Source organism: Phocoena phocoena, chromosome 13, assembly GCF_963924675.1.
Source record: "Phocoena phocoena chromosome 13, mPhoPho1.1, whole genome shotgun sequence".
NCBI classification, from domain to species: domain Eukaryota; kingdom Metazoa; phylum Chordata; class Mammalia; order Artiodactyla; family Phocoenidae; genus Phocoena; species Phocoena phocoena.
In genome coordinates, this window is record NC_089231.1 from 42,002,120 (window position 1) to 42,030,041 (window position 27,922).

The window sequence follows — 27,922 nt, forward strand, 5'->3', positions numbered from 1 at the left end:
GTATATTCCTTTTTCTACTTTAATATTTCTAAGAATTATATAATAACTCCCCAAAGTTGTTATTAAAGCAAATAACAATTTCTGTAACATGAAGCAGTTGGTTACTGTGCTATATCAAACACATGCATTCATATATATTTTAAATAAAATAATGTATAAGTTACGCGCCTCATACCTAATAAATGAAGCATATAAGAATGTAAATTTTCAGTTTTGGACTGTCTCTTGGGTCATACTAACCACTAAAAGACTGGCAGTGTACAAATCGAGAGAAATGCAATCAGAAATTTATGAAGAAATCTCTAGGGTTTGTTGAATCCAGCTTGTTGAAGTTCCAGAGAACTTCAATTAGAGAATTTTAGCCAAGATCTATATGTTATATAAGTGGAGTATAAAGAAATAGTGAAAAAAAAATCACTCCAGCTTTTTCTCTTATTCTATCCTTTCTTTTAACATCTGTAGCAACATCAAAAGGAAAACAGATATTTAGATGCAAAGGGGCAAGTTTTGTGATCTGGATTATAGTAGGACAGAAGGAGCACTATTTATTCCCCCAAATTATAGAGGAGTATTTTGAGATATATAAATGGAATTATACAGTGAAAACAAATTTTTCATAGATATGAAAGTGGGGCATGATGACATCTGAATCCCAGAGTTTTGAGGTCTTGACATATGAATCTGAGAACACTATTTGGCCTGACCACCAGAGTCTTCATCTGTACAAAGGCAATAACAAACTGATACTCAATGATTTCTTGTATGAAATAACTGATAGGGATGACAATGAAAGTTGGATGCTTATCTGTTCATCTCTCTATTGTGTCGATTTTTAAAAACATAGATGTGACTACGTCTTCTCAAAACTAACAAAACAAGCAAATAAAACATCTTAAGATCATTATTCTTACTTTAATCAAATCAGTCTCAAGAATAAAAAAACGAGATACCTGATGCTGCATGTGGGTGAGAACGGTGGAGGGCAGGAAGGAGGGATCAATAAACATAGTTTTAGGGGAGACTAACATCTGCATAGAAGAGAAAGACCATCTTTTGTAAGTAATGTGAAATTGTATGCTAAGATTTCATACCCAGAATTTTGCCTCACACACAGTAGGAACTAAATAATTATTCCATTAAATATTTTATCAGTTTTAATGAATTATAATTTATCTACAAAATGCACAAGTTTTAAATATACAGTTATGTGAGTTTTAACAAACGTATACACTTCTCTAAGCAGCTCCTTATAAACAAGATATAGAATATTTCTATCAATCACCCAAAAAAGTTCTCTCATGTCAATAATTCCTGTTTCCCCCTCGCTGTACACCTAAATTCTGCAACTACACTTAATTTCACCTGTTATAGAAGTTCATGTAAATGGAAGCATACAGTGTATACTCTTTTATCAGGCTGCTTTGCCCAACATGGTTGTGATATTCATCCATGTGATTGTGTGTATCACAAGTTCATTCACTGTCCTTGCTGCCTAGCATCCCATTGTATTAATATGCCATAAATTGTTTATTTATTCACCTGTTAACAGATATTTGGATTGCTCCCAATTTTTGGCTACAATGAATAGCGTGCTATAAATATTTAAATACAGATATCTGTGGACAGCATTTTCATTTAAGGCACTAAGTTTATTAGTATAAAAAGTTATTTATAATATTCATAATAGTCCCTATTTTCTGTTTTTCTTCTTTGTTTTAATGAAGCACTATTATGATTTTCTCTCTCTCTCTCTCTCTCTCTCTCTCTCTCGGCTCATTAGCTATACTTTCGTTGGTTTGTGTGCCTGTTTGCTTTTTTGTGAATGAACTAGGGTTTACATTTCCAAGGTATGTACTCCAGTGAAATAAGTCAAAAGAGTTCTTCTTACTTCTCCCTGGTCCATCCCTCATTACTCCAATCCCCTGTTAAAGGTGATAAATCTGTATATTAAACTTTCCCTGTTCAAATTTCTCTGTGGTTTCTGTCTTCTGCTCGAACCTTGATTGATAGATAATTGTCTTCAGAAAGATACTTTAGGTAAGGTAGGCAGAAATCTGACTTGATTTACTGTTCTGCTGAGTTCAGTTTCTAGACCTGACTTCAGTTTGATTCGATCAAAGGTTGAGCTGGTTTGGAGAGAGGTCGGGTCGTGGCTTTAATTCCTCTAACAGATCACTGGAATTAGAACACCAGGAGTTTACTAAATCCCCCTTTGCTCTTCAACCCCACTTTTTATATGGATGCAGCACTGATATACATGATCTCATCACAAGCTGAATTGAGTAGGAGTTTAGTTATGACTTTGATTAGACTCAATTCATCTTTGGCTTCAACTGCTTTGACTTTGAGTTAACTGTCTCCCTACAGTAGGGCCCTGGAACCAAATCACAAAACAGGAGAACTTCAAGAATGCACATCTGTGAAACCATGAGATTGTGAGACCATAAGACTTCAGGACTTAGGATTGCAGAACAGAAACCTGCAGAGATCTCTTTCTGTTCTCCAGTCCCGCCCCCAGTTTCTCCTTACTTATTAAAATTCCTATGTAAGACAATTTATTGGTTGAAAACATTTGTTTTCTGCTTTTGAGGCTCCTACAGTTTCAAATCCAGCATCCAGCGTGCCAGTGCATGGGCTTGTTCAAAGGTAGCTGGTTTCTCCTTGTCTAAACAAAATTCTGCAGGCTTGAACCACTACAAGCCCTGCCACCACCTCCAGCAATTGGTCTCAGAGGGCTCATCCCTCTGGAGTTTACTGTTTTTTTGTTTGTTTGCTTGTTTTTTAGATATTTTTGTATCTATAGATCTTCATTAACTTTAAAGAAATGTATGATTTTTGTTGTTGTCTGGTGATTTCTTTTAGTTTCAGTGGGAGTAAAGATTCCATCTGAAGATTATATATGGCCTATAGATATATAGCGTGTCCATGCCGAAGCACAGAAAAATACCTTTATAAGGTAAAGGTCAGATACTAACAATAATAAAAATTAATTTTTAAAACCAAAAGCTACAAAAGTCACCCTTAAAATCATCCACTTCTTTTTAAGTATTTATACAATGAAGTAAAATTTTCACTGATTTCAGACCTCAAAGGCAATCATTATTAACGTTTTGGTAAATATAGTTTAAGATATTTTCCCACTGGGAATTCTTTTTTTTTTTTTTTGCCAACCTTATACAGACATTGCCACATGTACATATAATCACATCTATATTTTTATAAAAATTGATTATACAACATGTATTACCCTATAACTTGCTTCTGTCACCCTTCCAGATCAAAATATATAGGTTTTTGTTTTATTTAACTGCTACAGGGAACAACATTGCACAAACCACAACTTATATTAACAGCCCTCTATTGATAGCCGTTCATGTCCTTTCCATTTTCACTACCTTTACTATTCTTAAAATTATATCTTTTAAACATTCCTATAAAAAGGATTTCTAGAACCTGAAATGTAAGTTTGTGGGGCGGGGAGGGTAGGCGAGAATGTTCAAAAGAGGAAAGAAAAGCTTTTTGTCTCATAGGTAGAAAAAGCTGATGACTGGAAAAATAGTAGGCCATTTAAAAATAAATGATGATGTCCTTATATACAGGGATAATTTTGTTCTCTAAATGCCAAAAAAAAAAAAAAAACGGAAGATCTCAGTTTCATATTCTACTGGTCAATTAAGCCACAGAAAACAAAACCAAGCAAACGAATTGCATTTTCCCCTTTTGATGACATAGTATGAATCCATCTTTAAGTCCATTCAAAGAAATTTTCTGCCAAAATCATTACTGCTCACTGATTGCACTGCAACTATTTTCCTGAACAGAGCAGAGTTATAATGACTAGAGACATACAGTTTCCTAAAATAAGGCCATGTGGTAACACTCCCCTGGATACCATATGACAAGGACAGACAGACAGGAGGAGGCCTAAATAACCCATTGCAGGTAAAACATCTCCTTAGACTTTCAGCTCTCCACTCCTGCCCCTTGGAGCCTGTGCTCCTCAAATGTCTCTGCTAAGCCTCGAGGGACAGAAATCCATTGAGTCCTGAGCAAAGACTGACAGGCCCCTTCCAGTATCCTCTGTGTTGCACACAGAGTGTCAGCTATGATTGCATTTCATGAACAGGCTAATTAATTGTACACTGAGCCAACAAACTGAGCTGTGGAGAAAAAAAAAGACATGGGTGGCAATTCCACTCAGCTGCCCTTAGTGGGAGCAGAAGATGGGTGTCAGAATCGAGAGTTTGAGTTTCAGATTTCCCCTTGCATGTCCAGAGAGAAACAGAGAACAGCGAATGAAAGGATCCACTAACGAGCAAATGTCATAATGCCTCCCACTCGGCCTTGTTCTGTGTCTGGAAGACTCAGTAACCACCGCTCAGTGACTAATGATGTCATTACCAAATTTCTCTGTACATAAAGAATAAGTAACTCAGCTGTGACCATGGAAATATGGGCCAATACTTTTTTTAAAATTTGCTTTCTGCAAGATTTAGTTTTAATATTCCCTCTTTATTTTGTACCCTTTTCCCCCAAGTTTTTGATAACCCAGGAACAGGAGCTTTTAACCAAGCTGGACTTTAAGGAGATTTCTTTGGGATCCCTATCTTACAGCATCTGGGAAACTTTTAAAACAAAGCAGAGAACTGCACATTACCTTTATATATGTTAAGTTTTTATGTCTAACAAGTAGGCTGGGGAGGAAACCCCATAATGAGAACAGTTACATAGAAAAAAGAGAGACATGCACAGTCAATAAGTCTTTGTCATTGTGGGATACACTTGCCCACTTGTCTATACCAAAATTAAAAAAAGAATGAAAGGGGAAGAGTTATTTTTCATTAGGTGTCAAAGGCAACCTTAGCAAAAAGTTACCACATTAAAAAAAAAGAAAAAAATTACTATATATCATTGTGCTAGGCACGGGGGGGAGGTCAGGATCCTCCCAAGCCTCTGCTTAAAGATATTCAAACAAATCAGTGTATGTTGTTCTCATTAAGTTTTTCTTTTTAATTATAAAATGTTAACAGCTGTAGAACTTCCTTAGTTGATTTATTTGTTCATTCAACCAATCAACCAATATTTTCTAAGAGTGTGTATGTGTGTGTGTGTGCACATGTGTGTATCCAGTACTGTGCTAAGAACTGGGAATCCAGGACTAAGACACTCCTTGCCCTTTAGGGGTTCACAGCCTAGGAAAGAAACTGAGACTGGTAGCCCTAGTGAGTCCCAAGCCCTGGGCAACATTCAAAGTTTGTGTCTTGTGCCAAACCCACACAGTAGGTTTATGAGATGTATGTATTTAATAAATGAGGCTCAGAGACATGAAGTAATTTACCCCAGGACATTTCAGCTTCTAAACAGAAAGAGTAAGATGCAACCCAGTCTCTGTGGCTCCAAACCTCGGGTCCTTCCCACTCTACCACACTACCTCTAGTGGGAAAGACAGGAAAGCAAACACGGCGCAACACAACCCAGAGGGACATAAAGAACTCTCAAGCATCATGTGATTTTTTTCTTCCTCTCTCTAAAATGGTATGGGCAGGTTAATCAGAAGGAAAGTCAATATTATGACTGCTTGTTTTTATATTTCTGCCTGACAGTCCAGATAAAAGGTTTTAATTCTGAGTATCTTTGAGAACACAAAGCCTCGGAGCTCTGAAGCATTGCGTCAATAAGCACTTCTAATTAAATGGTTTAATAGTCAATCCTTACTTAGTTAGATTCATGAAAAATTTACATATGCATTCCATACCCAGCCCCCATTATGCTCAGCCTATCACATTTCCTCCAAGAGTAAATGGACCGGACTTCTCCCCAGCCCAGAATTCTGTCTGTATTTGCAGCCATCCTAACTTCTTTCTCTCTGATCCTGTCCCTTCAAAGTCCAATATCTTCATCTCGCTTCCACACCACTTTCTCTGGTTCTTTGTATTCCAGCACTTTCTCCCTCCTGTAGGTTCAAAGTCTCTCTCCCCTGACTGAAGGAAATTCAACCCATAAACATGCTAAAGTCTCTTCTATTTAAAAGTAAGAAATAAAGCAAACAGAAACAAAACAAAACCCTCTTAACTTTGCATCACGCTTTTTCTATTGGTCCTGTCTTCCCATTTTCCTCAGTTTTCTGGCAACTTTTTGTCTGTATTTGCTGTATTCAGTTTCTCACTTTTATTTTATTTATTTATTTATTTAAACATCTCTATTAGAGTATAATTGCTTTACAATGATGTGTTAGTTTCTGCTGTATAACAAAGTGAATCAGCTATACGTATACATATATCCCCATATCTCCTCCCTCTTGCGTCTCCCTCCCTCCCTCCCTATCCCATCCCTCTAGGTGGTCACAAAGCACTGAGCTGATCTCCCTGTGCTACGCAGCTGCTTCCCACTAGCTATCTATTTTACATGTGGTAGTGTACATATGTCCATGCCACTCTCTCACTTCGTCCCAGCTTACCCTTCCCCCTCCCTGTGTCCTCAGGTCCATTCTCTATGTCTGTGTCTTTATTCCTGTCCTGCCCCTACGTTCTTCAGAAACTTTTTTTTTTTTTAGATTCCATGTGTTAGCTTCTCACTTTTTATTCATTCCTCAACTGCTATGTTTTGACCTCTGGCTCTTCCAAAAATACCTTGAATAATTGGAGGATTTTATTTTGTACTCATTCAGTCATTTAATATACATATATCCCAAAATGATTTGGAAAATCTTAAATCCGTGATTCCAAATACACAGGACATCTTTACATCCTGACTTTTGCTGGCATTTTCAGCGGCATGTGATATTGCTGACACTTGCCTTCTATGACGTTTCTTCTTGTTCTTTTTTACTCAAACCATTACTTCTTGGTCACGTTTGGGAGTGCTTGCGCATCCTGCCCCATTTATACAGGGGTTTCCCAGAGTTACATCCTCAGGCCAATGGTTTCCTCTCTCTACACACTATCCTGGAACATTCTCTTTAATTCTAATGTTATGAATAATTATTTATAAGCTGAGGACATGCTAATATTTAGCTTTGGCTAACATCTTTTTCCAAAGCTTCAGAATCATTTAGTCAATTGCCTACTACAATTTTGATGCCTCACAAACGCATCCAAGTCAATATGTATCAAATTGAATTTTACACCATTCCCCTAAATGGACTCTTCTCCTTTGTGGGATAACACAGATATCAGTGTGTTTTGTACTTAACTATGAAAACTAAAGGTTATCTCAGTCTCATCCCGTCCCTCATCCACTTATTCATTCCCTCTCCACTACACACAGGTTAAGGGGGTTCCAGAATCCTGTTTTTTCTAGACGTTACACATCTTCCAAATCTATACCGTGTTATTGCCAAAAGCAATGTCGAGAAAAAAAATGGAGCTGGAGGAATCAGACTCCCTGACTTCAGACTATACAACAAAGCTACAATAATCAAGACAGTATGTTACTGGCTCATAAACAGAAATACAGATCAATGGAACAGGATAGAAAGCCCAGAATAAACCCATGCACATATGGTCACCTTATTTTTGATAAAGGAGGTAAGAGTATACAATGGAGAAAAGACAGCCTCTTCAATAAGTAGTGCTGGGAAAACTGGACAGCTACATGTAAAAGAATGAAATTAGAACACTCCCTAACACTATACACAAAAATAAACTCAAAATGGATTAAAGACCTAAATCTAAGGCCAGACACTATAAACCTCTAAGAGGAAAACATAGGCAGAACACTCTATGACATAAATCACAGCAAGATCCTTTTTGACCCACTTCCTAGAGAAATGGAAATAAAAAGAAAAATAAAGAAATGGGACCTAATGAAACTTCAAAGCTTTTGCACAGCAAAGGAAACCATAAAGAAGACAAAAAGACAACCTTCAGAATAGGAGAAAATATTTGCAAATGAAGCAGCTGACAAAGGATTCATCTCCAAAATATACAGTCAGCTCATGCAGCTCAATATCAGAAAAACAAACAACACAGTACAAAAATGGGCAGACGACCTAAACAGACATTTCTCCAAAGAAGATATACAGATCGCCAACAAACAGATGAAAGGATGCTCAACATCACTAATCGCTAGAGTAATGCAAATGAAAACTGTAACGAGATAACACCTCACACTGGTCAGCATGGCTGTCATCAAAATATCTACAAACAAATGCTAGAGAGGGTGTGGAGAAGAGGTAAGCCTCTTGCACTGTTGGTGGGAATGTAAATTGATACAGCCACTATGGAGATGAGTAATGGAGTCCCTTAAAAAAAGAAAAATAGAACTACCATATGACCCAGCAACCCCCCTACTGGGAATACACCCTGGAAAAACCATAATTCAAAAAAAGTCATGTACTACAATGTTCACTGCAGCACTATTTACAATAGCCATGACATGGAAGCAACCTAAGTGTCCAACAGCAGATGAATGGATAAAGAAGATGTGGCACACATATATAATGGAATATTACCCAGCCATAAAAAGAGATGAAATTGAGTTATTTGTAGTGAGGTGGATGGACCTAGAGTCTGTCATACAGAATGAAGTAAGTCAGAAAGAGAAACACAAATACCATATGCTAACACATATATATGGAATATAAAAAAAAATGGTTTTGATGAACCTAGGGTCAGGACAGGAATAAAGATGCAAACATAAAGAGTGGACTTGAAGACCTAGGGAGGGGGAAGGGTAAGCTGGGATGAAGTGAGAGAGTAGCATTGACATATACACACTACCAAATGTAAACTAGATAGCTACTGGGAGGCAGCTGCATAGCACAGGGAGAACAGGTCGATGCTTTGTTCCCACCTAGAGGGGTGGGATAGGGAGGGTGGGAGGGAGATTCAAGAAGACGGGGATATGGGGAAATATGTATGCTTATAGCTGATTCACTTTGTTATACAGCAGCAACTAGCACAACATTGTAAAGCAATTATACTCCAATAAAGATGTTAAAGAAAAAAAAGAGTAAATGGAAAAAAAGCAACATTTGAATAAATGGAGAGATGTTCCATGTTCATGTACTGGAAGGTTTAATATTATTGCCAATTCTTCTCAACCTGATTTATAGATTCAATGCAAGCTCAATCATGATCCCAAAATGGTATTTTGTCTATATTTATAAACTAATTCTAAGGTTTATATCGAAAGGCAAAAGATCCAGAAGCACCAACACATCGCTGAGGAAGAAGAGCATAGTCATAGACCAATACTAAAACTACAGTAATCAAGTCAACATGGGGTTCATGAAAGAATAGGCACATTGATCAGTGCAACAGAATAAAGAGCCCAGAAACAGACCCACACAAATATAGTCAACTGATCTTTGGCAAAGGAGCAAGGGAAAGTAGAGAAAGGACACACTTTTCAACAAATTATGCTGGAACTGTATGTTCATGTTCAGAAAGTAAAACTAGACGTAGACCTCATACCTTTCAGAAAAAAGAAAACACCTCAAAATCAATCAAATACTTAAATGCAAAAAGCAAAACTACGAAAGATGTAGGAGAAACATAGAAGAATATCTATATGACCTTTAGTTTGCAGATGACTTTTCATGTATAACACTAAAGCAATGATTAATGAAAGGAAAAAAGTTAGATTTATCAAAATTAAAAATTTCTACTCCACAGAAAACATTGTAAGAAAATTAAGACAGCCATGGTTTCAGAGAAAATATCTTCAAAACAAATTTGATAATGTACCTGTATTAAAAATATACAAACAACTCTTAAACCTCAACAATAAACAAACTCAATTAAAAAATGGACAAATGATCTGAACAGATACATAAGGGAAATTCCTACAGGGGGGATTCTATAAAATACCTTACCAGTACTCCTCAAACTGCAAAAAGCCAGGAAACTGTCACAGCCAATAGGAGCCTACGAAGACCTATTGACTAAATGTAATGTGATATACTAGATGGGATCCTGGAACAGAAAAAGACATTAGTTAAAACTAAAGAAATATGAATAAACTAGGGACTTTAGTTAGTAATCATGTATCAATATTGTTTTATTAATTATAAGAAATATACCATAGCAATGTAGGATGTTAATAATAGGCAAAACTGAACACAGGGTATATGCGAACTCTTTCTACTGTCTCCTCTATTTTGATGTAAATGTAAAACTTCTAAAAAATAAAATCAAGTACTTTTCTAAAAGAGGGTATTACTTAAATAAATAATTTATAATAATTGGATCAGACAGAGGTTACCAGATTTGACTAAATTTAATTTCTAAATTTCCCTCATGCTGTCTTCAGCTGGAATGTAAAGATGATAAATTTTCTTTGCACTCCTGAATGTAATGTGTGTAAATTAGGCAAAGAAATTAAGAGTCAGAGAATTAAAAATCACGTAGCTCCTAGTGGCAGAGCTGTGACTCAAACCCCTGATTTCAGACTCTAGACTCCAAGTTCTTTCCACTTTACATGTAAAAAAGCGCTCTGGGAAGTTAACCAAAAATAAAAACACTTTTATTTCAAACAAGCTACATCATGCTTATGAAAAACACACTTGAATGTGAGAAATAGTAAAATTCAGACAGTCTGAGAAAGCCAGGAAATATATTTCAGGGGGATGGTACAAAGAGAGCCACAGTGTGGACACAGATCATGTAAGATATATATTGAAGATAATAAGTCAAATTCATATCTGCATGGTTCAAAGAACCATACTTAGAAATGGAATGAGAACAAAATGAATTCAATCATTCACATCAAAAGAAACTTTCTTTCTGTGTTTTTTATGAGCTTTTTCTGGGGTCTTCTGGTTTCTATGGATCAAAAGCTTAAAGGCTTCACCTGTAATCTAATTTGTTATGGTTTGTTACTATTTTATTATCTAAAGAATGAGAAAAATGCAATTAGTTCACTTTATAACATTCAATTTTTTAACATCACAGCAGTTAATTTTCCAATATCTGAAATATCCTCTTCTTTTCAAATTCTGATCACCATTACTTTTTGTTTTTTTAATATCTTTATTGGAGTATAATTGCTTTACATTGTTGTGTTAGTTGCTGCTGTATAACAAAGTGAATCAGCTATACATATACATATATCCCTATATCCCCTTCCACTTGCGTCTCCCTCCCACCCTCCCTATCCCACCCCTCTAGGTGGTCAAAAGCAGAGCTGATTTCCCTGTGCTATGCGGCTGCTTCCCACTAGCTATCTATTTTACATTTGGTAGTGTATATATGTCCATGCCACTCTCTCACTTCGTCCCAGCTTACCCTTCTCCCTCCCTGTGTCCTCAAGTCCATTCTCTATGTCTGCATCTTTATTCCTGTCCTGCCCCTAGATTCTTCAGAACTTTTTTTTTTTTAGATTCCATATATATGTTATCACATGGTATTTGTTTTTCTCTTTCTGACTTACTTCACTCTGTACGACGGACTCTAGGTCCATCCACCTCACTACAAATAACTCAATTTCATTTCTTTTTATAGCTGAGTAATATTCCATTGTATATATGTGCCACATCTTCTTTATCCATTCATCTGTCTATGGATACTTAGGTTGCTTCCATGTCCTGGCTATTGTAAATAGTGCTGCAATGAACATTGTGATACATGACTCTTTTTGAATTATGGTTTTCTCAGGGTATATGCCCAATAGTGGGATTGCTGGGTCATATGGTAGTTCTATTTTTAGTTTTTTAAGGAACCTCCATACTGTTCTCCATAGTGGCTGTATCAATTTACATTCCCACCAACAGTGCAAGAGGGTTCCCCTTTCTCCACACCCTCTCCAACATTTATTGTTTGTAGATTTTTTCTTGATGGCCATTCTGACTGGTGTGAGGTGATACCTCATTGTAGTTTTGATTTGCATTTCTCTAATGATTAGTGATGTTGAGCATCCTTTCATGTGTTTGTTGGCAATCTGTGTATCTTCTTTGGAGAAATGTCTATCTGTACTTACTTCCACAGCACGATGTAGAAAAGTTCAGAAGACAAAACTTTAAATTGTTAAATTGTGTATTAGTATTTATAAAGGCAAGCGTTTGCCAAAATCTTGTTTAGTGATTTTGTGAGCAAATTCAAAAGTTAGCTGGAGGATATTATAAATATAATAATATCAATTCTATGAATTAAGTGCAGTAAAGTTAACTCCATATTAAATTTGTAATATATGAGTCCATGTATATGTAAAAAAAGATGATACAAGATACTTAGAATAACACACTCATTCAATTATATAAATTTCCTTTCAAAAAAATATGTACTTCTGGTTTCTACACAAGGAGATAAATGACATAACTCTAGTTGATTCAACATAGGTGCTGATTACAAGTTGGAAAATAAATTAAAGCTAAGAGACTTCACTTTTAACCAGCAGGACACATTTGCTTTTCAAGTGAAATGTTCTTGAATGAAAAGTTAATAGAAAATAATATTAAGTACATGAAAACTTGTCAAAAACTTACTTTTATCCCTGTACTCAAATAGCCTATGGGGTGAACAGTCAAATAAATTAAAAAGGTAAAATGGAAGAGACAGAACCCTGGAGCTGAAACTAAATTGAAAAAGCAAAGGAAAGGAAAAACAAATCATTTGCCAATGTGTAAAACTGTGAAATGACCTCATTTCATATGTTTGGAAAGTCTCATATGTTTTTTCCCAAAAATCCAACAAACCATCCTCCTCAATGGTAAGCTTACCTGTCAGAGGTATTGATATTACGGCTTGCATTGTCCACTTTCCTCCAGGAATTACTGACTTCTAAAGGGATTATTAGAGTTACACTACATGTCTGGATATAATAAAAGCAGATGACAATCACATACTCTAAATCTCTAGACTATGTGTGTAATTACCTGAGTTGCCTACTGCATATACAGATTCTTGGGTTCTATTGCTGATATACCAATTCTGATGGCTGAGACCCAGAATCTACCTTTTCAACAAGCATCCAAGTTGGTGGTTGCCACACTAATACTTAAGAACTTCGCTTCAAGCTAATATAATTGATTACAGTGTAAGATATATAACTACCAAATAGGAACTAAAAGTGGAAACAAATAAGATATAAAGGTTTAACAAACTGGATTTGTTTGTTTACAAAGTTAAATGAGAATATGTCTAAGAATATCACAATATAAATTAAGTAGTAGTAATATCGATCAAATCCCAGATGGATTTCAGTACTGGTTGAAGACAGTTTATGGTTGAAAAAGAGTCCTTTTTTCCTTCTTTCTTTCTTTTCTTGCTTAAGTGAACCAATCTCACATTGAGCTAACTTTGAGATCAGAAAAAGATAAAAGCATCATATCTACATTATCTAACTGATTGCTGAGCTTTTATTCTTGTCCCCCATTCTTCAAGCTTTGTCTCTGGTAATGATAATTATACAGAGGAGAATAGAGCAGGTAAGGGGAAGAGAGAGAGGTGACTGGGGAAGGCTACTGTATACAGGTGGTCAGCAAGTATTCAATTTTATAAAGACATAGAAACTAACACTTTAATTGGTCTTAATGTATTTCCTGTATTGTTTACTCAACATTGGTAGTTTCATCAGTAATATAAATGTATACCAACTGTTACTGTCCCAAAACTAGGAAGATAAATTTTGTATAATTGATTTTCGAACAGTTCAGAAATATAATTTAAACAAAAATGCGGTCATTTTACATATTCTTAATTTACTAATAAAAATCACTTATGTGTTTAAATTGGTCAAAAGAAGGCAATCAGAATCCTACCTTTTTTAGGTTTGTAAGAAGCTAATTCTCCAAGAAGACAGAAATAAACAACAGATCTCCATATGTCTTTGATGTCACACCATCCAAAGTCAAAAATCTGTCAGGAACAAGCCAAACCAAAAGGGTACTTTAAAGACAAGAGTCCTGGGACACACACACTACACACACACATACACACACACACACACAATCAAGTAAAAACATGCCTATCCCTCTGAGTTTAAAATGGCAGCTTGGGGCAAAAAAAGATCTATTCATGAATGAAAGACTTTGAGATGCAAATCTTTACAACTGACCAATCCCTGTTCTACCCTTCAAAACCTCCAAAGCCACATCCCTGATTTAGAATTAATGACACATAGGCATCAGTCATGAGTATGATTTTCACAATTACTGAAGGGTTTTCCAGTCTGCCCCTGTTCAGAGCAACGATTGTTGGACATTGTGGTTCAATTAGAATTTGAAATGTGCCATTATTCCATACAAACACTTTTTTACTCATTTTCCTTTAGCTCCTAAATTACTTTTGACATTGCCCTTTCATAAGCTCGATTTAGTATTAGCTTCAGTTTCACGAGATACCTTTCAGTCAGATGATATCTGTCTTACGTTTGTTAACCTGGTTCTATTTGGGCGCCAAGTTGCCCGGCTTCGTGTGGGAGCATCTCTACCTCTCCCCTTTCTTACATTCATGTCTTTTCTGGGCAAAATGACCCTTTTACAGCCCTGAAGACAATTTCAGTTTGCTTTTTTCTCTTCCTACTCAAAGAAATACAAGAAGGAGTCACTAGACCAATACTTATCATATTCTCCTTCATTTCACAATAACTATTTCATAGAGTTTTTCAAAAAATTACATTTACTGTTATGTACGTCCAGTGTAACAATCAAAACAAGGAGAGAGAGGAGAAAGTTAGTTTTCTCCTTTTATTCCACCGACATCATGTAACCAATGATAATATTTTGGTGTTTATCTCTCCATTCTTCTCCCAAGGCTTTTGCAAACCTATGTAAACACTGATTTACATATCTGACCTTTACATTTTTCATTTGGTTCTCTAGATGTGGCTTTTTTTCTAAAATTTCTTTGCACTGGAACTGGAACTGGTTCAGGTATTATTTTCTTATTCTTCCTTCATGATTTTTTACATATTTTCATTTATATCATACTCTGGGGACCTTGCTTCAGCTCTTAGCGGAACTGCCAGTCCCGTTTTGTCTAGCTATGCCCTTACTGAACTGCAGGTGGCTGCCCTCTGGAGATGTCCAAGTGTAATTTGGCCTCATCCTCAGCTTTCCTCTGAGAGTTAAAAGTGACTGGATCCAATTCAGCGAGCAGGTGTTAATTGTGACTGTGTGGCAATTGTCCCTTGCATGGGACTCATGGAATATTAGCTTAAGAAGGACTCTGTTATAGCAAGAGAGAGATTCTAGAATTTGTGGAACAAGCAGGGTCGTTGGCATGTTACTTATGTGGATCCAAAACATCTGAGCGCTGATCTATTGAAAATGTTTTTTATTACTTGATGAGGTTTAATTGGTCATTCTCAGAGCTGGCTGCTTGCAGGAACGCTGATTTTACCTACAGATGTACAGTAACTTTACTGGTCAATTAGCTAGGTGAATAAAATATGTAAAACAGATTGGGCAGCCACTGGGTGGCAGCAGAAATTTGATAAATATACTGCATGAATATACTTTCTTATTGTTTTATCTTATCTCTTACAGTTTAGCATACTAAAAGACAACATTTTTTCAACAAAATATCTTTTAATAGATTATATTCATCGAACTTTTCTCTCTAACATAAACTAGGATATTCGACTATGAGAAAACTTCAAAACATTAAATCTTAAGACCTATTAGTCTATGAACATAATATGAAATTTTAACATTACTCAGGATAACTTTGTAGATGGACATACATTGTTTTCCTAATAATTAAAAGTTGTCATTACTTTTAGTAGCTTTAAAAATCTACTAACAGAAGTTTTATATATTCAAAGAAAAAATGTTGATGAATTCAGAAAGGAGAAAGAACAAAATTACTCAAAATCTCCAAACCTAAATTAACCATTGATAGTCACTTGTTATTATTTATCTTGTCTTTTTCAACAATAATAATGTCTATTTTTATATAACACTTTAAACTGCTCTTTTTTTATATTAACATAATGTGAATTATTTCCCCATGTCATTCAATGTCCTTTTGCAATATTATATTCAGTTATTCAATAATATTCCCTCATATGGCTAGAACAATTTATAACTAGTTCCTTCCTGTTAAGCATTTGTCAATTATTTACCAATGTTTCTAGTATTTACTCTTATAGACAACTTTGAAGGCTAGATAGCTGATGGTTTTCAGCCTTCCAACGTGAGGTGGTAAATTAGTATTTACCTGGTGCAATGTGTTTTTTAGCTTTCTGACCAGAACTTTCGATCAGAATTACTTGGATTAGTTCTAAATCAGAACTCCAGGTTTGAGGCCCAGACTTCTGCAGTTTTTAACAAGCTACCTGAGCTATTTAAATGCATACTGAAGTTTCAGAACCACTCACACTCTAAATAAAACGATACGGTCAGAGGCCTCAGTAATACTGTTAACAGGAAATACACAAACTTGGAAAAACATTTACATTTCACTTGTTTCCATTTCTTCCTATATGAAATGGAAATGATGATAAATCCTAAGGTTAGGGTAAGGTCACTGGAATACTGATATTTATAAAGAGTTCATTTCCAACTAAAATGCAGGCATTGGAGACACTGTGGGGAAGAATATGTCTCTTCGAATGCAAGAGGTCATGTATCTTGAGTGCAACAAACATTACGCTAAGCTGTTTACATGTACATTATTTCTCATAACGAACTTTCCAGGTTACATAGATAAGCTCAGAGGTTCAGACTGATTAAGTAAATTAACCTAGATTACATTGTTTGTCAACATCAAAGTCTGAATTCAATGAAGTCTTTCTGGTGCTATGACCTATATTCATTCACGTCTAGGACTCTGTAAGGCTATACGCAGAAAGGTGCACATATAGGTAGGCAGATGAAGTTTCTTCCTGGTTCAATAAAGGGTTATTGCATGGTTATTGCTTTGTCTCCTCCCCCATGCTGTTTACAAATGGCAAGGGAATACTTCAGAGCTGATGACTGAGAGGGAAGCTTGTACTTTTGATTTTTTGAAAGCTTCTGCATTTCAGATGGTGCAATTATCAATAACAGGTCAAAACGTGGTATATATATTGTTCAGAGGTTTTGAATAAAAGATGTAATAAAATGCTCTATGAGACAAAAACATATCCCAGCTGACAGTTTCTTTAAAATTTACAGCTATTCGTAACCAGAAGGGGGCTATGACAGAGAAGCTAATTCTGGAGTAGTTCACGCATGCTGACATGTACACAGGACTGCATGCTTTACAAAGGGCATGGCCTTTGGAGACACAGGGTCCTTTTCAGTTGACTTCATGTGTTTGACTCTTACATTCCTTATCTGAAAATGTGGATCATACACTTTCTTAGCTCTTAGAGGTGGCTTTAGAACTAGCAAGGCAGTAGATGATATAATATATGATAACCTTTTAATATCTTGCTTGGTGAATAAATAAATAATCCAACTTTTTATTAGAAGCTAATAACATGGGCAAAGGAAAAATAATTGATTTTAATTATTTCCTGGGAAAGTTACAGTTTATTCTCAAGTTGGGCCTTTGGAAATAGCTGATCCCATCAGTCACACAAGAGTCTTGGTAAACGGAAGGCCTAGAAGTTCATTATTTTGCCTTGTGTGAGAACTTCCCCTTCTTTAAGGGCTCTTCTGAGAATTAGGATAATTATATGTAAATTATCTACCACAGCATAGAGACCTAGGATGTTACATTTGCTTTTGCCTACACCCTGAAGGCTCTCCATCAGATAGATGCCCACTTGGCATACCTCTGCACCCTCATACCTTCTTCAGTTCCCTACTCAAATATGGCCTTTATATTAGCTCAGGAAATCACAACAATAGACCATGGACTGGGTGGCTTAAACAACAAAAATTAATTTCTTACAGTTCAGGAGGCTGGGAAGTCCAAAATCAAGGTGTTGGCTGACTTGGTTTCTGGAGACTTCCTTCTTGCTTGTCCTTACATGGCAGAGAGAGAGAGAGAGAGAGAGAGAGAGAGAGAGAGAGAGACTCTGTAATCTTTTCTTACAAGAACACTAATCCTATAGTATTGGGTCCTACTTTTAGGGCCTCATTAAATCCTAATTATCTCTTTATAGGACCTCCTCCAAATACAGTCACAATCAGGATTAGGGCTTCAACATATGAACTTGGGGGGACACAATTCAGTCCATAGCACTTTCTCAGTGAGGTCTTCCCTGGAAACCTATCTACATTTACGACCTGTACACCATAATCCTCCTTATGCCCTTACTAGACTTTATTTTCCTTCACAGCACTTTCCATTTTCAAACATACTGTGTATATTACATGTTCAATTCTTTGCTACCTGTTTCCCCACACGAAAATAAATCTCAGGGATTTGGGGGTGTTTGTTCGTTTTGGTACTAGTAGCAGCCATGACAGAGCGTGGCACAGAGGAAGCCAACAATGTAAACAATGCTTGCTGTGCCCACGGATGGACTATTCTCTCTGATGCACAATGGAACCTTTTAGAGATACCAAAACAGAGGAGACGCTACAACCTGCTCTTCAGTAAGCTTCAGTCCAGTGACATATACGGGGTTTGCTGTAAATGAATGAAGCTTCCTAACTATAAACTGTAATGCAGGAAATGACCAGAAGGAAAGTAGAAATCTGTGCACAGTCCTGGGAGACATCTGCTTCTCACACAGGAGCTAACCTCTTCAGAGTTGCATAAGTCTATTTGCTGAACTAGGGGTTAGGAAATCAGATTTCCCGTTATTAAATGTATCATTCATTCTTGGTAATATTTATATCAAATCTATATGCTGAAGTATGTTTTAAATATCCATTCTCACAGGCAAATTATACACAGAAATAGCCCCTGTGACAATATTTTAAGAAATGACCATGTGTAAGAATAGCCAATTTCCAGCCCAGGTTTTCCTTTCTGATAAATTAGCATGATATTCACTAAAAAAAAGAGGAATGATTTGCTCGACCTCAGCCAGAGGGCTTTGTAAGTCAAGTCATCCTGAATTTTATTAAGCTTGCAAAGGTATTTTTAAAGCATTGCCTCATTCACTTGAATGTTAACTATAGGAAAAATAATCTCTTATTTCATTTTCCTGCTAAAGTCTAAAGAATGTTATTGACATTGCTATCTATTAGTACAACAGTGAACCCAAAGTGAAATGAGATGCTGATTTACCTCCTCTGGTGAGTCATGCAGGGCATGAAACCACAATTCTGAAGCAAACCAGACCATCTGTGCTGTTTTCTCCAGATGAGTCGAATTTGGTGACAAATCATTCTCCACACAAAGGAGTTCTTTCTTTTCATTGTTCTGTTTTGAGTGAGACAGTGTAATTCCTCCAGTAGAAGTTGCAGAAAAGTATTTTGCCTCTCATACTATATTGCCTAAATATTTTGACTCTGAACCTAAAGTAGGCAATAAATTAAATTATGACTTCAAAGGAGATTTCTCTCTCTGAAACTTCAATTATTCTCTCACTATTCCTCCCATCCACACCCACGCTGTTCTGGGAAATAGGACGCTTCCTGGAAGGGTACATTTGAATGACATTTTCTAAGAAAATTCCTTCTATCTTATGATAATGCTTCGTGGCACAATGCTGAAGCACAAAACACTAAAAAAATGTTTGGTAACTTTTATATTTCTTGAAGAATCAAGTCATCAATAAGAACTTTTGTCTTATATAATTCAGCACCCAGCATAGCAATATGGCTCAGTAAAATGTTTGCTCATTGAGTGTTGCATGAATCTCGGCACCAGAAGTGCCCCAATTGTTAGAATCCCTTTACAAGCATTATGGGTCAAGGAGTAAGCTCTGCTTACCGTCAGTGAGACGACACACTCTCAAGTAGAAAGGGAAGTTAAAGCATCCATTTTTGGAAATAGCTAAATGAAATTTTTCACACAATCTAACCTTACAAATAAATTTTTACTTTGACATGTCTTCAAATATTTGCTTATTAAATCCTTAAAATATTAGCTTGCCAGAGTGCTTTAAGAAACATTTACAAGTAAGAGGTGATAAAAGATGGCTTTGTCCTGGGGGTAAGATGGTGAGTCAGACGCTGAATAGGAGTGTGAATAATTCCAAGTCATGTTCTTACAGCAGTGGCATAACAGACAGGGGGGCAGAGGCTACTGGGGCTCCCAAATATTTTTCTCTGTATGGTGGCAGCTTATCACTCATGTTCCCAGTTCCCCGGGCGGGAATAAATGGATCAGTAGGACTCACTTAACCAGTCAAGATTTGCTTGGAAAAATATTGATGCTGGTGATGTTTATCTCTGGTACTGTATGTCCCGGGGTTACCTGTCGACTGCCTCTTCTGTGCTTTTTCATTTCCCCCAGTGGTCAAAATGTTTCCCTCTTGTGATTCCCAGCAAATCGGGGAGCTTTTATTTCTCAGAAGTACTGAACAACACACTGTGAGTTCCCTGACTTCAATCAAAACTTGCAACTTGCAGGTGCAGGACTTGCTCTTTGTTTTCTTATCAGAACCCTATTGAATAACATGAATACTCAGAAGAAATGTCAACTCCTTAAAAAAAAAAGTAGCCCACTTTGCAATGTATATCAGGGCACTGCTATTGTCTCTGTAATATCATTTGACTTTTTAATATTGGAATATGTATTACATTGATTTTTTAAAAGTATTAAAGAGTATCATCAACTCTGGGTACCACAAACATTGTTTTAATATGCTGTTAACTTTTACAAAATCAATTGTCAATATTACCAACATCCAAACAAATTCCTAGAGTCACGTAAGAAGGGCTTGGTGACAGGGCTTCTGAAATGTGTAAAGGATTGTACAGCCTGCAGAGATCATTAGCAGGAGGGCTGATACTGATGAGCACTGTTCAAGGGAAACGATTGGGATGCTGACAGGGAAGAGTGTGTCCTTCCTCCCGGTGGGACTGCCCTGTATCTATGTCAGATGTGGCAACGGATGCCCCCCTGGAGGTTTCATTCTCGTCCAGCTGCAATCTTAAATGGCTTCATCCACTCAGTTACTTTTCCCACTGCACTTTGTACCTGTCTTGGTTACACTCTTGTCATAATAAAATTATTGATCATCTTTCCCATTGGCCTATAATTTTTTAAGATTTTGGGACCCTCTGATTTTTCTCAGCATCCCCAGTACTTAGCAGTATATGTAGCAGCCATGTGTCTTATAGCAAATAAGAGGATGGGCTTTGGTCTCTGAAAAACCTTCTTTCATACTCCAGATCTGTGTATTCTTTTCTTTAAACTTTCTAAGCCTCAGGTTCTTTGTGTGTTCCATGGATATAATAGCAGTGCCTCCCTTATGGGATAATTAAATGTGATAATTTAACACCTGTGAAATGCTTTGCAGCACTTGGTACACAGCATTTTACAAGTATTATCTATTATTATTTTTTAATAAAGGAAGTCTGCATTTTGGGAACTCTGGGAAATTGCCATATTCGGGGTAGTACATAGCTAAATCTCTAAAAGTTTATTTATATGAAGAGAATTTATAAAATCTCCTTCATATTCAGATCATGAAGGCTAAAGACCTACCTGGAAAGGATTTATTTATTACTAAGAGAATCACAGTTAGAAAACTGAGATTGCAGAGTGTGGTGTCTTTGATTACTCCCAGGTTTTGCCAAGGAAAGCATTTTGGACAAAAAAGATTCCACAGAAGAATGTTTTCAAGCTCACAGATACAGAGAACAGACCGTCAGGTGGTTGTCAGAAGTCGGGGGAGTGAGGTGGGTGAAATGGGTGAAGGGAGGGAGACAAAAGGCACAAACTTCCAGTTATAAAATGAGTAAGTCTTGGGGATGTAATGTATAACATGTGACCATAGTTAATAACACTGAATTGCATAGTTGAAAGTTGCTAAGAGAGTAGATCTTCAAAATCCTTACCACAAGAAAAAAAATTTTTTGTAACTGTGTATTATGATGAATGTTAACTACACTTACTGTGATGATCATCTTAAAATATATTCAAAATATCAAATCATTGTGCTGTATACCTGAAACTAATATAATTTTTATGCCAATTATACCTCAAAAGCAAAAACAGAGAACCATTTCAAGGTCAAAATATGAAAAAAAAAAAGAAGAAAAAAAGAAACTGTCTGCTACCAATCTCACGTTGTCCTTCTCTTGGTAAAAAGATGTCTGGTATGCTCTGGACTGGCCTGCTAACAGTAAGGAAATTACATATTTAAAGATTAGAGATAAGGAATTATCCATAGATTCCTACTCTAAATGTAGTTTTTAAAATGTTTTTTTTGAATTATTGAATTTTTTAAGATGCCAACTCATTTCCCACAGCTTATTCCCCTGAAAATATAAATTATTTTACCAAAATAATAAAAATAAAACCAAACAAACCAATATGGTACAAAAAAAGTCTACACTGAGCTCACATGTTAAAGGAAGAAGAGGTATAAAATGTGTCAGTGGCTTCCACTTAGAAGCCATCATGGAGAACTGTTCCCACTCAAGCCTTTCGATTCCACATTATGAAATTTAAAGTTATTGGCAAATGAATTTTATATTACAGTAAGAAATCATGTTTTTAAAATTTCTATACAAATGGACATGCATAAATGTTGCCACTTATATATAGGAAAAGAACATCCCGGAGAAACTCTTGTGGCTCGTACAGTCATTGAGGCAAACCACACTCTCTCATCTCTCTGTGTCTGAAAGATGTTCCAGCATCCCAGAATTGGACACTGAAAGCCAAATGAATCAAGGAAAATAGAACCATAGTTCTGCACTCCTCTGAAATCCCTCCACGTTCCCTCGTCATTAAAAGAATGAGGATATGGAACACAGCGTTTTCCTGAAATAAAACCATACTTTGAAACTATAGATATAAGTTTGGATCAAAAGTGAAACCTATTTTCCACTTACCAGCTTATGATAAACAAAGACGTGATGAGTACCCAGAAAACAAGATGAATCTTACTTGATCTCAAGTGTCCAGGACCTTCTGTTGAAGCAGCTGGATGTTCCCACCCTTTAGCCAAGTTGCTATTTATGGGGCGTGTCCACCGAACAAGGTATTTGGAAACAGCAAAAGGGGGAAATGCCTGGACATTTCGTTGTGTTTGGGTTAAAGCTCACCTTTGAACCACCTCTAAATGATTTCCTTAAAAAAAGAGAGAGAGATTGTAGATGGAAATTTTAGCTTAAGAAAGCTCAGAAACAAACTTCCCCTAAGTGCAATGGATATACTAAGTATAAATCCTAACTATTGATAAAAGCAGATATTCAGCCACTCTTCACTGATTTGTTGTAATAGGGCCGTCTCTTTTGATCTGTCTGCATCTGTTTGGATTGGTCTATGCTTTGCAGGATTGCTAAATATATTCAATATCAGCTTTACTGGTAGTCAGGTATCACAATGGGATATTACTTAATATAGCTGAAAAACGATAAAACTATTTTAAATAAAATGGCAAAAGAAAACCAGCCTTTGCTTTGTAAATCAGGGGACCTTCCTCCAGTTAGTGAGAATGTATGTAATTAATTGCACTGGCAACTGGAGAAAAGTTTCTGCAGGTAAAAATACTGGGTTCATTGCCCAATTTAGACTTCCAGATTAGCTGTGACATTGGAGGACTCCAACTTCTGATTTCTGCGTATCACTGTGGATAACTGTGTGTGCTCTGAACTTGAAATATTAAGTCTAGGCAAGCTACAGCCAAAGTCTTCAAGTAATTTTAAGGAGACACACTTTCTAGGATTTATGTTCCACTGTCTTCTGCAGAAAGAAGTCCAACTACTCTCCTGGCTAGGCTCTTTCTAAATAACGTACGTAAGTTTGTTGAATCACCGGGTAAATCACCTGTTCTCAGATAAAGTCTATGATAGATACAAATACATACTTTAGATCCTAAGAGCAATTGTTATTCAAATTATGTCACATTCATGTATTAAGAATAATGAAATATTTATATAAAAATTGTTTAATGTTATACCTATTATGAGACTAAATGAATTTAAACATATAAAGTACTCAGATAAATTTCAAGAAATGTCAGCTTAAAGAATGCTTGACTGTACAATTTTCTGTAATGAATTTTGGAATAGATGATGCCTGGGGAGTAATGCAATGAAAACAATAAAAAATTTCCACAATGCTAAATAAAATTATGTAAATATTTTAATAGAAAAAATAGGACAAAAAAAGGAATGCCAGTATTATAGTGAAAATAACTTAATGAAACTTAGAAGTATCTATCTTCCATTGTCTTACCTGAATAAGCTGTACTTTCATCATTAAAATAATTTATGAGGAGGAAGAAGCATGTTTTTAGTTCTTTTTTTCCTGCAAAGTAAGCACCCTCTTTTGCCATCTGGTGGCTAAAGATAGCATTTTCCGTGTAGATAAAAATAGCTGAACTCAGATTTAACAGCCAGTTATGTTTAATGCTTTCAGAGTCATCTCACTGTAAAGATATGAATATTTTCTTAACCAATGTAAATATAACTGAGGCAACTTTGTTCTAATGGTTCACAGCATTTTATTCAAATCACTCTAGCTGTAATATTTAATGCAAGATAAGAAAAACTAACCAGAGCAATTCTTTTAAAAAAGAAATTTGAGAGGTAATTCATTTTAAAGTTAAAATTAAATATGGTAGTAACAATTTGCTTGACTTACCTGTCTTTTGGTATAAAGAATTAACAACATCTTTACAAAACAAAAAGGTTCAAATATAATTTTAAATAAGCACAGTACAATAGACATGGTTAATTTCAAAGAGGTCTCAACAAATAGTTATAATTGTATGTTGACAATTCACCATACCAAGAAGGGTAGAAAGTTTAAGAGCATATGGTTTGTTCTCCTTATAAACTTTTTGTTAAGTAAAAGTTTGAATGTATTTAGTAGTATCTTTTATGTGTATATAACTACCTCATTTCATAAAAAATTAAAGATGACAATAATTGAAGGTTTAATTTCTTTATTTTCTCCCAGAATATTTTAATATTGAAACCCAAATTGTTACTTTAGAGAAAGGGAAAAACAGAGAAACATGAAGAGACAAACATTTCATTTCATTTAACTTATGGTATCGTGAGCAGTCACTTTTGTAGGCAACACTTTTTTTTTTCTTTGTAGAAAAGAAATAAAAAACAAACAGCACCATTAAAGAATGCATGATCCCTGAATTCTAAACAAAACACTGTCTAAAAATCGTTTCAATGCTTGTTGCACTCCGTCACATTTAGTCAGGTATCAAAGCAAGCATAACAGTATTCAATTGTAGCAGTCTTACTGATTCAACTGCTCCCCTTCTGAGGATTTTACACACCTTTTCTGAGTTTTTCCTGTGGGAATAATATATTCTTTGGTAGAGGACTGAAGAAGGGTTTGACTTTTCTGTATGCTGATATAAAATGTCTTTGTACGTTCAGGGCCTTTGCCCCCCCCATCTGCGTTTGTCATGCATGTTATGTTTGGGTTGATTCACATTTTGCTGTTACACTGTAAGAGGAATACCGCCTTTTAAAAAAGGCATTAAATGGCTAATGTTAAACAGATGTAAACATTCAGAATACTGACCAAAGGAAAAAAATACTCACAAACACACATTAAAAAACAACAACAACAAACAAAAAACTGTACTGAAAAGAGGAATCAGATTAGGTTTCCATGAAGCCAGGGGGAAAAATACAGCAGTACAAGAAAAATTATGGCAAGCAAGTAAAGCACTTTTTTTTTTTTTTGAAACATTCATGAACAGTACAAATACAACAAAGTTTTTCTACAGTCTAAATTATTCTGCAACTATCAAATAGGGTACAAAGCGAAATAGTATGTGCTATAAAAAAGCAGCTCCTTTAAATTATAGTAAAAACGCTTTTTGTTTGCTTTACAGTGACAAAGCATGAGGACTGAAGACAAGATTTTTATATTCAGTGATATTTTGGCTACATAGGCCCCTGACAGTCTGATGAGTTCCTTTCCTAGGACTCTTCACATTGTTCTCTAGAAACATGGACAGTGACTCTGGGCTTTGCGTGTTCAGCGGGCTCACTCTCTCCAGGCGGCTAGCGCGGTGCTGACTTCCACACCACTGAGAGGATGCAACCCTTAACGGCGCTTCAGCTTCTGTCACCTGGACCAGACCCAGGAGGAACTGGGAAACCAAGGCCACAGTAACTTCCCCTTTTGAAATTGTGCGAGTGTTTGTAAAGGGCATGGGGCTGTAGCATCATGTATTCTTGCTCTTGGCTTCTCTATGAGGCACTGTACACACCAGCTTGTTTGTATCTGTTTATTTTGGATGAATAAGAATATCCAAGCTCTAGAAGCCAGCTACACCTTCCATAGCTCATCCCAGAAACACATACCACCACAAAGTCTTTATAGCAACCAGGCTCAACCTCAAAGGTTTGTTTTCAAGTTTTTCTTCAAACTAGACCTTAGTAGGGAAATAGTCCATATAACTACGGTGCTCAGGTCACCGACATTTCTGCTATTCTCACTTTGGGGAAGGAAAAATATTTTCATTCTGAAAATGAATTTGCATCAGAATGTTTGTATTAACATGCCCATTAACTACCTAAATGTCTTTATACAACCTCAGGCATATGCATACTGTATAGGAGGGGGATCAGGGAATAGCAGTTTTCTTCCTTCCCCTGTTCCAAAAGTGCTACTTAGGGAAATACATCCTTTGTGAAAATAATAATTAAAAATTACATGTTAGATGTGCAAGCTCTATTCCTGATAGGGATATCACAGTGTCCAATCATCAGGATAATGCACACACTAAAATTTGTACATTACACCACAATAACCATGTAGTAAGTAACATACTCCATTTGCACATAGGCAGATATCTGTGGATATCAGGAAACTAAGAACCTGCTCACCTAATCCAAATATACTGGGGTTTGTATATATATTAAATGGCCACTTGTAACATATCTGACCCACTTTTTACTTCTGAATCTTTCTTTCTATTCTTCTAGCCCAAAGATATTAATTTTTCAGTAATATGAACCATATGCAAACACTAGGAATTTAAACCGGGGCAAAAAAGAGCAAGGGCAGAGAAATATTACGCTCTTTGGACCAGGGTGGTACAGTCCACGTGTAATCAGCAATTGATTTTCCAAACTTATTATGAGAAAAATCAGAACATAGAGAAGGATACTTTTCTGTATTCCCAGTAAGTAATTTGCACGCAGTATCCCACAATGAGGGAACTGATAATGAGCTCGGTATCACAGCAACCTCCATTTTGCCTCATATGCAGAGTGCGAACGTTGTGAAGACCACAGTTTCAACTCGGTGTCAGTTACTGATGTGGTAGTGTTGAATCTGCTGGTGTAGACAGTATCTGACACTGGTAGAGCGGCAACTGAATTTGGCAGAAGGAGCTGGCATGCAAGTGTCTATATTATAGGGGTGCCCCTCTGTGAAACGAGAGCATGCCCTTCTGAACCAAGATGACATCAGAGCCAAGCAGACCACAGAGATACCGCTGACGAGGACACCACCCAAACCACCTGGTGCACAGTGAACTAGGGATCTGCTGGAACTAACGCTGCCTTCCTTGGGAAGGGCTCGTTAAGTGCATTGCTAATATTCTCAGTCGTTAATTCTGTTAATTTTAACGTGAAAAACAGAAGTGACAGCAACTGAAGCACCGAATCTCAGCCGCAGAGGTAGGCCTTCTTTGCTTTGCTTTCTTTCTAAGATAAAGTATCTTTCACTATCAGCAATTTGTTAGTAAAAATGACATCTCTATCACCTAATGATATTTGGCAACATCACAATAATAAATATGGAGGAAAAAAAATATACCATGGTTGATTACTATAAAAAAAATTACAAGTTTTTTTTTCCCCCAGGAATGAAATTTCTGCTCATTCCAGTTAATTTTTAAGACATATTTTAAGGGAATGTCAAAAGTTAACATTGATTAGGATGATCCCTTGTGAAAATATCTGTCAAATTCTTACCCTGGATACAGAAGATTTTCCCCCCATATTTTTTAAAATTCTACAGCCACAATCGACCAGTGGGTTAATGGT